The 11,954-nt window shown below is 37.8% G+C and overlaps 1 non-coding gene across 1 annotated transcript; it reads left to right on the top strand.

The window, feature by feature from the left end:
* LOC148577203 (small nucleolar RNA R71) lies at positions 1–108 on the top strand. The gene has a single exon (XR_015904464.1). It is a non-coding gene; the product is annotated as a small nucleolar RNA R71 (small nucleolar RNA).
* The last annotated feature ends 11,846 nt before the right edge of the window (positions 109–11,954 follow it).

Raw genomic sequence — 11,954 nt, 5'->3', positions numbered from 1 at the left:
AAGCATGTCAGAAGGATACTTTTTGGTCAGTTCCTTGTATCTCTCCCAAGCTTCATAGAGGGACTCACCTTCTTTCTGTTTGAAGGTTTAAACATCCACTCTAAGCTTACTAAGCTTTTGAGGAGGAAAGAACTTGGCTAAGAAAGCCGTGACCAGCTTATCCCAAGAGTTCAGGCTGTCTTTAGGTTGAGAGTCCAACCATATTCTAGCTCTATCTCTTACAGTAATTGGGAAAAGTATAAGCCTGTAGACCTCGGGATCAACCCCATTGGTCTTAACAGTATCACAGATCTGCAAGAATTCAGTTAAGAACTGAAAAGGATCTTCTGATGGAAGTCCATGAAACTTGCAGTTCTGTTGCATCAGAGAAACTAATTAAGGCTTTAGCTCAAAATTTTTTGCTCCAATGGCAGGGATTGAGATGCTTCTTCCATGTAAGTTGGAATTTGGTGCAGTAAAGTCACCAATCATCTTCCTTGCATTGTTATTATTTTTGGCCATGTCTCCTTCTTTTTCGAAAATTTCACTAAAGTCCCCTTCAGAGTGTTGTGTTTTAGCTTCTCTTAGCTTCCTCTTCAGAGTCCTTTCAGGTTCTGGATCAGCTTCAACAAGAATGTTCTTATCATTGTTCCTGCTCATATGAAAAAGAAGAGAATAGAAAAGAAAATATGGAATCCTCTATGTCATAGTATAGAGATTCCTTTATGTGAGTAGAAAAAGAGGAGAATAGAAGAAGGAGAAGAGAAAGATTCGAAAATTAATTAAAATAAAATAAAAATGTTTTTGTTTTTTAATAAAATTAGATTAAAATTTAAAACAATTAGTTAATTAAAAAAATTTTGAAAAAAGGGGGAAGGAGTTTTCGAAAATTAGAGAGAGAAAATTAGTTAGGTGATTTTGAAAAAGATATGATTGAAATAGAAAATTTTTTAAAATCAAACAGAAAGTCAGGTAGTTAATTGAAAAAAAAGATTTGAAAATCAAACTTTTGAAAAGATAAGAAGTTAGAAAGGATTTTGAAAATTGATTTTTGAAAAAGATATGATTGCAATTTATTTAAAAAAAATATGATCGAAAAGATATGATTGAAGAAGAAATTAAAAAGATTTGATTTTGAAAAAGATTTTAAAATTAGCAATCAAAAAGATATGATTGAAAATTAAAAAGATATGATTTTGAAAATTAAAGTTGATTACTTGACTAACAAGAAACAAAAAGATATGATTTTAAAATTTAAAGATTGAACCTTTCTTAATAGGCAAGTGACAACTTGAAATTTTTGAATCTAAAAATTAAATGTTAGTGAGATTTTCGAAAATATGAAGTAAGAATAGGAAAAAGATTTTGAAAATCAATTTTAAAAAAAAATTCGAAAATATATAAAAATAAATGAAAAAGATTTGAAAAGATAGAATTTTGAAATTGAAATTTATGAGTAAAACAAGAAAAGATATATTTTTTATTTTTGAATTTTTAATGATGAGAGAGAAAAACACTAAATTGAAACAAAACATAAACATTATGAATCAAAATGACTAATGCATGCAAGAACACTTTGAATGTCAAGATGAACACCAAGAACACTTTGAAGATCAAGATGAACATCAAGACTTATTTTTGAAAATTTTTAAGAAAAGAAAAACATGCAAGACACCAAACTTAGAAATTTGATACTAGACTCAAACAAGAAACATCAAATTTTTGGTTTTTTTTATTTTATTAAAATTCTTTTTTTGTATTTTTTTCGAAAATTATTTTGGGAAAAACGAAAAAGAAGAAATTTTTTGTATTATTTTCAAAAATAAGAAATAAAAAGCTTAAAAATAAAATAAAATTACCTAATCTGAGCAACAAGATGAACCGTCAGTTGTCCAAACTCGAACAATCCCCGGAAACGGCGCCAAAAACTTGGTGCACGAAATTGTGATCCTTAACAACGGCGCCAAAAACTTGGTGCTCAGAACGTAATTCACACACTTTGTCACAACTCCGCACAACTAACCAGCAAGTGCACTGGGTCATCCAAGTAATAAACCTTACGTGAGTAAGGGTCGATCCCACAGAGATTGTCGGCTTGAAGCAAGCTATGGTCACCTTGTAAATCTCAGTCAGGCGGATTCAATTGGTTATGGGGATTTAATAATAAAAAGATAAATAAAACATAAAATAAAGATAGAGGTACTTATGTAACTCATTGGTGAGAATTTCAGATAAGCGTATAGAGATGCTTTCGTTCCTCCTGAATTTCTGCTTTCCTGCTGTCTTCATCCAATCAATCCTACTCCCTTCCATGGCAAGCTGTATGTTGGGCATCACCGTTGTCAATGGCTACATCCCGTCCTCTCTGTGAAAATGGTCCAATGCGCTGTCATTGCATGGCTAATCATCTGTCAGTTCTCGATCATACTGGAATAGGATTTACTATCCTTTTGCGTCTGTCACTATGCCCAGCACTCGTGAGTTTGAAGCTCATCACAGCCATCCCTTCCCAGATCCTACTTGGAATACCACAGACAAGGTTTAGACTTTCCAGATCTCAGGAATGGCCATCCATGGGTTCTAACTTATACCACGAAGACTCTAATATCTCGGACTCGGTCCCCTGTATTAGATATCTAAGAGATACTCTCGTCTTCATGTAGAGCGGAAGTGGTTGTCAGGCACGCATTCATAGGTGAGAATGTTGATGAGCATCACATAATCATCACATTCATCATGTTCTTGGGTGCGAATGAATATCTTAGAATAGGAATAAGCTTGAATTGAATAGAAAAACAATAGTACTTTGCATTAATACTCAAGGAACAGCAGAGCTCCACACTTTAATCTATGGTGTGTAGAAACTCTACCGTTGAAAATACATAAGTAATAATGGTCCAGTCATGGCCAAATGGCCAGCCTCCAAAATGTGATCAAAGGATCAAAAGATAATCCAAAGATAGATCCGAAGATGTAAATACAATAGTAAAAAATCCTATTTATACTAAACTAGTTACTAGGGTTTACAGAAATGAGTAAATGATGCAGAAATCTACTTCCGGGGCCCACTTGGTGTGTGCTTGGGCTGAGCATTGAGCTTTACACGTGTAGAGGCTTCTCTTGGAGTTGAACTCCAGTTTGTAACCTGTTTCTGGCGTTTAACTCCACTTTGCAACCTGTTTCTGGCGTTTAACTCCAGAATAGGGCAGAAAGCTGACGTTCTCAACGCCAGTTTTCGTCGTCTAAACTCGGGCAAAGTATGGACTATTATATATTGCTGGAAAGCCCTGGATGTCTACTTTCCAACGCAATTGAGAGCGTGCCATTTGGAGTTCGGTATCTCCAGAAAATCCACTTTGAGTGCAGGGAGGTCAGAATCCAACAGCATCTGCAGTCCTTCTTCAGCCTCTGAATCTGATTTTTGCTCAAGTCCCTCAATTTCAGTCAGAAAATACCTGAAATCACAGAAAAACACATAAACTCATAGTAAAATCCAGAAATGTGATTTTTATTTAAAAACTAATAAAAATATATTAAAAACTAACTAAATTATACTAAAAACTATGTAAAAGCAATGTCAAAAAGCGTATAAATTATCCGCTCATCACCAAGCTTCACATAAGCAAAAGTGAACGTTTTTCTCAAGTTAATTGGATCCTAAAACATCAGAAATAAAAAAAATTCAACATTCCTACTCAAAATTTGAAAATTGGGAGAAGAGGAGACTGAGAGTGATTAAACAAGCTACCAGTGAAATTGTTCTGATAGAAACGTAGAGCTCGACGTGGTGAACACGTGGTTGCAAACGGTGCGGCGATCGGAGCTCGGACGGAGAAGTTACGGGAGTTGGAAATTTACGTAAGGGTTACGGGAGTGTTTCTCATTTTTCTTCTCCCTGGAAGCTGAAGGCTTCGTTGCTGCTGTAATGAGGGAGAAGACAAAGCTGGGTTCATTTAATAGGTCGGTCCGGTTGGACCAACGGCCCGGTTTGGGCCTGGTTCGGCCCGTTCGGTCCAATCTCGGATCGTTTTCTTTGAAATTAGGGTCAAAATTCTCGTTTCGATGAGCTCTATCCTAATTTGATATAATATTCGCATTTCTAATCTTCCTTATTAAAAACTAATTTATTGACTAATTATCTACTAATTTATCGGGGTTTACATCCTACCCACCTAACAAAGAATTTTGCCCTCAAAATTCAAATTCAGTTACCTGAAAAGAGATGTGGGTAGTCCCTTCGCATATCTGATTTGAGTTCCCAAGTATGTTCCTCGATACCAACTCGAATCCAAGCTACTTTTACCAATGATACTTCTTTGCCGTGTAATTATTTAACATTAGTGTCATCAATTCTCACCGGAGTTACTGGAAGTGTTAGATCTTCTCTTACTTGGATTGGTTCCGGTTCCAGAACATGACTTACATCAGGAGTATACTTTCGAAGCTGTGACACATGAAACACGTCATGCAAATTAGAAAGATACGATGGTAAGGCAATTCAATAAGCCACTGGCCCAATTCTTTTCAGGATCTCAAACGGTCTAATATAACGGGGATTCAGTTTCTTAGTCTTAATAGCTCTTCCCACTCCAGTGGTTGGTGTAACCTTCAGAAAGACATGCTCCCCTTCTTCAAATTCCAAAGGCTTTCGCCTTTGATCAGCATAGCTCTTCTGACGGCTTTGGGATATAAGTATTCAACTACGAATCTTCTTTATCTGTTCAGTAGTTTTAGCTATCATCTCAGGCCCTAACAAACTTCTTTCTCCAATTTCATACCAACATAGTGGAGACTGACATTTTCTGCCATACAAAGCTTCATATGGAGCCATTTCGATGCTCACATGGTAACTATTATTATAAGCAAATTCCACTAATGGCATATACTGATCCCAGCTCGCCGGCTGGTCCAAAACACAAGCCCTTAGCATATCCTCCAAGGTCTGAATAGTTCTCTCTGATTGACCATCTGTCTGAGGGTGATACGCAGTACTCAAACTTAATTGAGTCCCAAATACATGCTGAAAAGCTCCCTAGAACCTTGATGTAAAACGAGGATCCCTGTCAGATATAATGGTGGAAGGCACGCCATGTAACCTAACAATCTCTTTGATATACATTCGAGCTAATTCTTCCATTATGCAACTTATTCGGATAGGGAGAAAGTGAGCTGATTTTATCAGTCGATCTACAACCACCCAAAGAGCGTCACAACAAGACTGGGTTCTAGGCAAACCTATTACAAAATCCATTGTGATACTTTCCCATTTCCATTGTGGAATCTCTAAAGGATGAAGGGTTCCTGATGGTCTCTGATGCTCAATCTTAACCTTCTGACACATTAAACATTTAGATACATGCAATGCCACATCATTCTTTATTCTTGGCCACCAGAACATTGCTTTCAGATCCTGGTACATTTTGTTGCTTCCTAGATGAATTGAAAATCCGCTCTTATGAGCTTCCTTCAAGATACTCTGTCGCAGGTCTCCGACATTGGGTACTACAATCCGGTTCTTGAACCTCCACAAACCATTCTGTCCTTCTGACACTCTCCACTGTTTTCCCTGTTTAATTACCGGTAATATCTTACGTAATGCTTCATTATCTTGATGAGCCTTCAGAAGTTCTGATTTAAAATCACTTGAAATCTGCAACTGACTCAGACATAGAATTCTAGATTCTTCTCTAACCCCCAAATTCAAACCTTGAAATGGCTTTAGTAACTCTTCTTCCCGTAGCATCATCTAAGCTGCATATAAAGACTTTCGACTCAAGGCGTCCGCCACAACGTTCGCTTTTCCTGGATGATAATTCAATACAAAATCATAATCCTTCAGAAGCTCCATCCATCTCCTCTGACGCATATTCAATTCCTTCTGCTAAAAAAGATACTTCAAACTCTTATGGTCTGAGAAAACGTGGAACTTGACACCATAGAGATAGTGTCTCCAAATCTTTAGAGCAAACACAACAGCAGCAAGTTCCAAATCATGTGTCAGGTAGTTCATCTCATGCGGCCTTAACTGCCGTGAGGCGTATGCTACAATATTCCAATGCTATATCAGAACGTACCCCAAACCCTTCAGTGATGCATCACAATACACTTCAAACGGTTCACTTGGTTCAGGCAATACCAACACAAGTGTAGTAGTCAACCTGTGCTTCAATGCTCTTCTTCAGTCTTAGAATAAACAAGAATATCATCAATGAAGACAATAACAAACTTGTCCAAATACGGCCAGAAAATTCTATTCATATAATCCATGAATACTGCTGGAGCATTAGTTAATCTGAAAGACATTACCGTATACTGATAATGACCATAACGTGTCCTGCAAGCACTTTTTAGAATATCTTAATCTCTAACCCTTATCTGATGATACCCGGATCGCATATCAATCTTAGAAAACACACCTGCACCTTGTAACTGATCCATTAGGTCGTCGATTCTAGGCAACGGATATTTATTCTTCACAGTGATCTTATTCAATTGCCGATAATCGACACACAAGTGCATACACCTATCCTTCTTCTTTACCAGTAACACTGGCACTCCCCACGGAGAAACACTTGGTCGAATAAAATGCTTACCCAATAGATCTTCCAGCTGAGACTTCAGTTTAACCATTTCTAAAGGTGACATCCTGTAAGGAGTAATCGAAATTGGACCGGCTCCAGGCACTAATTCAATTGCAAACTCAACCTCTCGGTTAGGTGGAAATTCATTTATATTATCCGAAAACTCACATACAACCGGAATCTGCTCTAAATTCTGATCGTCACCTGATACTCCCGCAGTTAATAACATAATACCCTGACATTCAGTTCCAGAACAGTTTACTATCATAGACAAATAATAACTATTTACCACAACCGGCGCTTCTGATCCTTTCGGCATAAACTGTACTGATTTCTCAGAATAATCAAGCAAAACATGATTCTTGGATAACCAATCTAATCCCAAGATGAGATCAAGACCAGTCATCGGCAAACAAATCAAATCATTGATGGGTGGAAAAGCGATTTCCACACAAAAACTCCCCGGCAAGTGTACCAGGTTTCATCAAGTAGTAAAACTCACTTAGAGTGAGGTCGATCCCACAGGGATTGATGGATCAAGCAACTTTAGTGAGTGATTAGTTTAGATAAGCTAACATTGGTGAATTGGGTGAAAATTTGATAACAGAATGTAAAGTGCAGGGAATTTAAAGTTGCAGAAGGTAAATTACAGTGAAAGTGAATCAAGCTCAATGTGAATGTGAAGTTGCAGAAGAAGAGAATTGCTCAGAATTGCAGAAAGAATTAAATCATATTTGAATTAAGAACAGAAATGTAAAGTTGCAGAGAAGTAGAAGTGCAGAAGAGTAAATCAAGCTCAATGAAAATGAAACTGTGAAATTGAATTGAAATACTTGAAATGGAAAAGTTTGCAGAAAAATTAAAAGTGTTTCAAAGAAAGCTTTCTATTCTATCCTACTCCTATTGCTTTCTAGCAGAGCCAGCCTTCTTAATGAAATGGAATTGATGCCTTTATATAGGCTTTACAAAATGAAAATGAAATTAAAATTGAAAACAAATTACAATTAAATGAAATTCCTGATCTAACTGATCTCTTGTGCCTTTGAGTGATGATAATGGGCTTTGCTTGCTTTGGATTTGAAGAAGAGTGGATCCGGATGTCTTGATTTAATTGGATCAATATGCATTTTGTGAAGCTTGGGTCAGGGGCACTTGTTCCAGTGGAGGGCTCCGTTTTGTTAGTGAACTGAGCGTTCACTCTCTTCTTGTGTGCCTTCCTCGTGCCAAGCCTCCTTGCCCATCGCGCTCAGTGAAGAGATGCAACGTAGCGCTCACATGCTGTGCTGGTTTCCCTCTTCGAGCCTTGGCTATTTCCCTTTTTTTGAGTTTCCTTGTAGCGCTCAGTTGGAAGTTGTGAACGTAGTATTCCTTGCTTCCCTTGTGCGCGCTTCGCTTTTCTTCAGGAGGGCTCGAAAACATTCAAAATATTGAACGTAGCGCTCACTTTTCGAGCGCTATGCCTTGTTTTACTTGCTCATGAGTGTTCATTGTTAACGCCTTGGTTCATTGTATTACATGCATGCTTTGGCTTTATATTAGTAATGCCAATAAACTTAGTAATGCAATGCATTAATTAATGCAAGCTTTCATTTGCCAATTGCATTAGAAATGTATGACTTTAATTAATAATGCAAATGCATTACCGTTAAAGCATTCATTCATTTAATTCTTCATTGGCATAATCATTAACTGCATGCATAAGGCAATCATGCATGCTGTATCATGCCATGGCTTCATGGTCATGGGCCATGATAAACCCCGATTTCGTGATTTATCTTGTACTTATTTTAGGAGATTTTATCACATTTTCCCACATTTATTCAATGAAATAGCATGGTTTTGTAATTCTCCCTTGAATTGTGCTTAAGTTTAAAAACATGCTTTTTAGGCCATTAAATTGGTGATTTTAATCCACTTTAATTCCATTTGATGCCTTGATGTATTTGTTGAGTGATTTCAGGTTCATAAGGCAAGTATTGGATGGAAGAAGTGAGGAGAAAAGCATGCAAAGTGGGAGAACTCATGAAGAAATGAAGGAACCGTAAAGCTATGAAGTCCGACCTCTTCGCACTCAATCGACCATAACTTGAGCCACAGAGGTCCAAATGAGGCGGTTCTAGTTGTGTTGGAAAGCTAACATCCGGGGCTTCGAAATGATATAAAATTTGTCTTATGTTACTTCGCGTTCAGGGGCGCGCACGTGCCATGTACGCGTGCGCGCCGATGCTGTTCGTGGCCCACTAAAGTGAAATCGCCCCCAGCAATTTCTAAAGCACTTTGGGCCCAACCCAACTCATTTCTAATGCTATTTCATGCAGAATTCAACCTTGGGCAAGGGGGGAGCAATTGTTTGGTAGCTTAACATCATGTAGTTTAGTTTCTAGAGAGAGAAGCTCCCTTTTCTCTCTAGAATTAGGATTAGAATTTCTTAAATCTAGGTTTAATTCATGCTTTGATTTACTTTTCTTTTACAATTTCTTGTTCCTCTACTCTTCCTCTCTCTAATTTTGTATTTCATTCTTGTAATTGCTTGCTTTGTTGTTGATGCACTCTTCCTTCTTTTATTTTCCTTTAATGCAATTTATGATTCATGTTCTTTTATCATTGATTTGCTTTATTGTTGTTTAATTCCTTCCAATTGAGTAGTGTAGATTTATATTCCTTGCAATTTTACTATGCTTTCCTTATACACCCACCAAGTGTTTGACAAAATGCTTGGTTGGGCTTTAGAGTAGAATTTTATGCTCTTGGCTTGGGAAGGTAACTTAGGAACTCTTGAGTTACTAATGTCCAAGTGATTGACGATTGGGAGCCATTAACGCTAGATCTCACCAACTGATTAGGTGTAGAACTAGGACTTATGGACTTGGGTTGACATAGCTCATTTGACTTTCCTTTATTAGTTAGAGGATGACTTAATGGGGTTGATCCTTGCCAATTCTCATGTTGTGGTTAGTGATTAGGATAGAGATCCTTAACCATCTAACCTTGCCAAGACCTTTTCGTTAGTTTATTTTCTTTTCCATTTATATTTCTTGTCCATCATCTCAAAAACCCCAAAACATACCTCATAACCAATAATAAGGCACTTTATTGCAATTCCTAGGCAGAATGACCCGAGGTTCCAATACTTCGGTTTATAAATTTAGGGGTTTGTACTAGTGACAAACACAATTTTTGCATGAAAGGGCTATTGTTGGTTTAGAAACTATACTTTACAACGAGATTTCATTTGAGAATTCTAAACCACACAAAAGTTCGTTCATCAAAATGGCGCCGTTGCCGGGGAGTTGCAATGGTGTTACGTTATTGGTTATTGTATATATGTGAATATTGTGAATAGCTTGATTTTTGGATTGCTTGTTAGTTTTTGCTAGTTTTAGGACTTTGTTTCATTATTTCTTGTTAACTTTTTGTCTTTTATTTTCACTTTTCACTATGAATTCTCACTTTGGCTATGAGTGTGATTACAACTATGTTGTAGGAAATGGGAACTTCAATGAAGATGTGCATCAAGGATGGGATAATCAAAGGTGGGAGGAGCCATATGCATATGATCAATCCTCTTGGCAACAACCTCCACCAATGCACTATGAAGAAGAGCCATTCTATGATGCATACCAATCCAATGGTTATGGTGAATCCCCTTGTGACTTCCAAGAACCACCACCATACACCTATGAGCCATATCCTCAACCTAGCCATCAACCATACTCACAAGCCACCTTTCACCAACCATCTTCATATGACCCTAATCCATATCCATCATACCAATAATCATATGAGCAATATGAACCACACATAGAGCCACCACTACTCCAACATCAATATTTTTAAGAGCCACTCCCTCCATACTATTACCAAGAAGAACCACCTTCCGACTATAATACCTTCCCCTCAAACAATGAACCCTCTCTTTCACCATCACCTCCCGATGAAGCCTTTATGCTAGAATTAAGGGATCTTGAATCTCACATCTTAAGGCAACACGAGGAGGATGAAAAGAAATTTGAGGAGTTAAGAGCAAAAACGGCTATAATGGTAGAAGCCATTGACATAGTCTCATCCCGCCTAAGCATATGCGATCAAGGCACTTCTATTGTGGAATGTGGAGAAGCAACCAAGGAGCTTAGTAAGGGAGTGAACTTGAAGCTCCAAGGTGAAGAAGAGGAGTTAAAGCAAGAAATGCAACAAGAGGAGGGGGTAGAGATTATTGAAGAAGAGGAAGAAGTGGTTGAAGACTTAGGAGATGCGGAACCACCTTGGGAGTCTAGGATTGAAGAAAACCCCTCCAAAATGATTGAATTTGATGCTAAGGAGGAATGTGCACAACCTCCAAGGCATATCCCTTATGAAAAATTGGATGGGATGGAGCAAGAATTGAGTCCCCTTGGTGATGAAGATCAAGCATCAAGTCTTAGTGGTAAAGAATCCTTTGAGCATGAAGAACCTTCTCCCGTTGGGTTTGAAAGTGTTGTGGAGGTAAATTTTTCTCACCCTCCCAATTATGACTTGAGTAACGGAAAAGGTTTAGATAAAATTGTTGAACAAAGGATCATAATTGAGAAAACTTGTGAAGATGTGGAGATCCTTAGAAAAAGGAGGATGGGAATTGAATACGCCTTGTCAAGACCCTTGGAATCACCTTTGCCTAGGTTGCCATCTACACCTTCATTTGAGATGATGAAACTCATTTCTATTATCTTTATTATCTCACTCGAATATGGCTTGCTTGAAACGGATGGTCAACTTAGGATGCTTTGTGGGATGAAGTGTAAAAGAAAGATGTTTCGTGGTTGGCGTTGTAAGTCTAGGCTCATTATGGTTGAAGCTTCAAGGAGTAAAGGTCGGACTAGTACTCAATTGGATGGGTCTAGGAGGATAGTTTGGTGCTTCCATGAGAATTCATCTCTCTTGCCACCCGGAGGAAATCGCCATGATCAACTCAAGGACGGGTGTAAAAACAAAGTGTGGGATCTCGGATCGCACAAGGAAGATCAACTTTGGGAGCCTATGGTTTGTGAAGAACTCCATCAAAGTTTGGAGTTATTAACTTTGAATGATGAAGCACAATGGAAGTCCAAGCATTGGTGGATGTTCAAGGATGGATTCAAGCACAAGCCACCTTGATGAAGAGCTCCCCATAAGTCTAACTTAAGGACAATAAACAAAAGTGCTAGGTGGGAGATAACCCACCATGGTAACATCTTTCCCTTTTCTTTTTTGTAAATATTGGTAATTTAGATTTAATTTCATGTTTTGTTTGATTAGTTGAGTTTAATTGGGAGTCTAGTAGGTCAAATAAGGTTTTGTGATGTTTCGGTAGTTGTTTGGAGGTTGGGAATGCTTGGTTTGGTGGAAAAACGTAGAAAAAAATTTGAAAAACAGAACACC

Source organism: Arachis ipaensis, chromosome B1 (genome assembly GCF_059453495.1).
Source record: "Arachis ipaensis isolate K30076 ecotype BB chromosome B1, ASM5945349v1, whole genome shotgun sequence".
Lineage (NCBI taxonomy): Eukaryota > Viridiplantae > Streptophyta > Magnoliopsida > Fabales > Fabaceae > Arachis > Arachis ipaensis.
The sequence above is the reverse complement of the archived record's forward strand: the minus strand, read 5'-3'. Positions and strand labels throughout refer to the sequence as shown.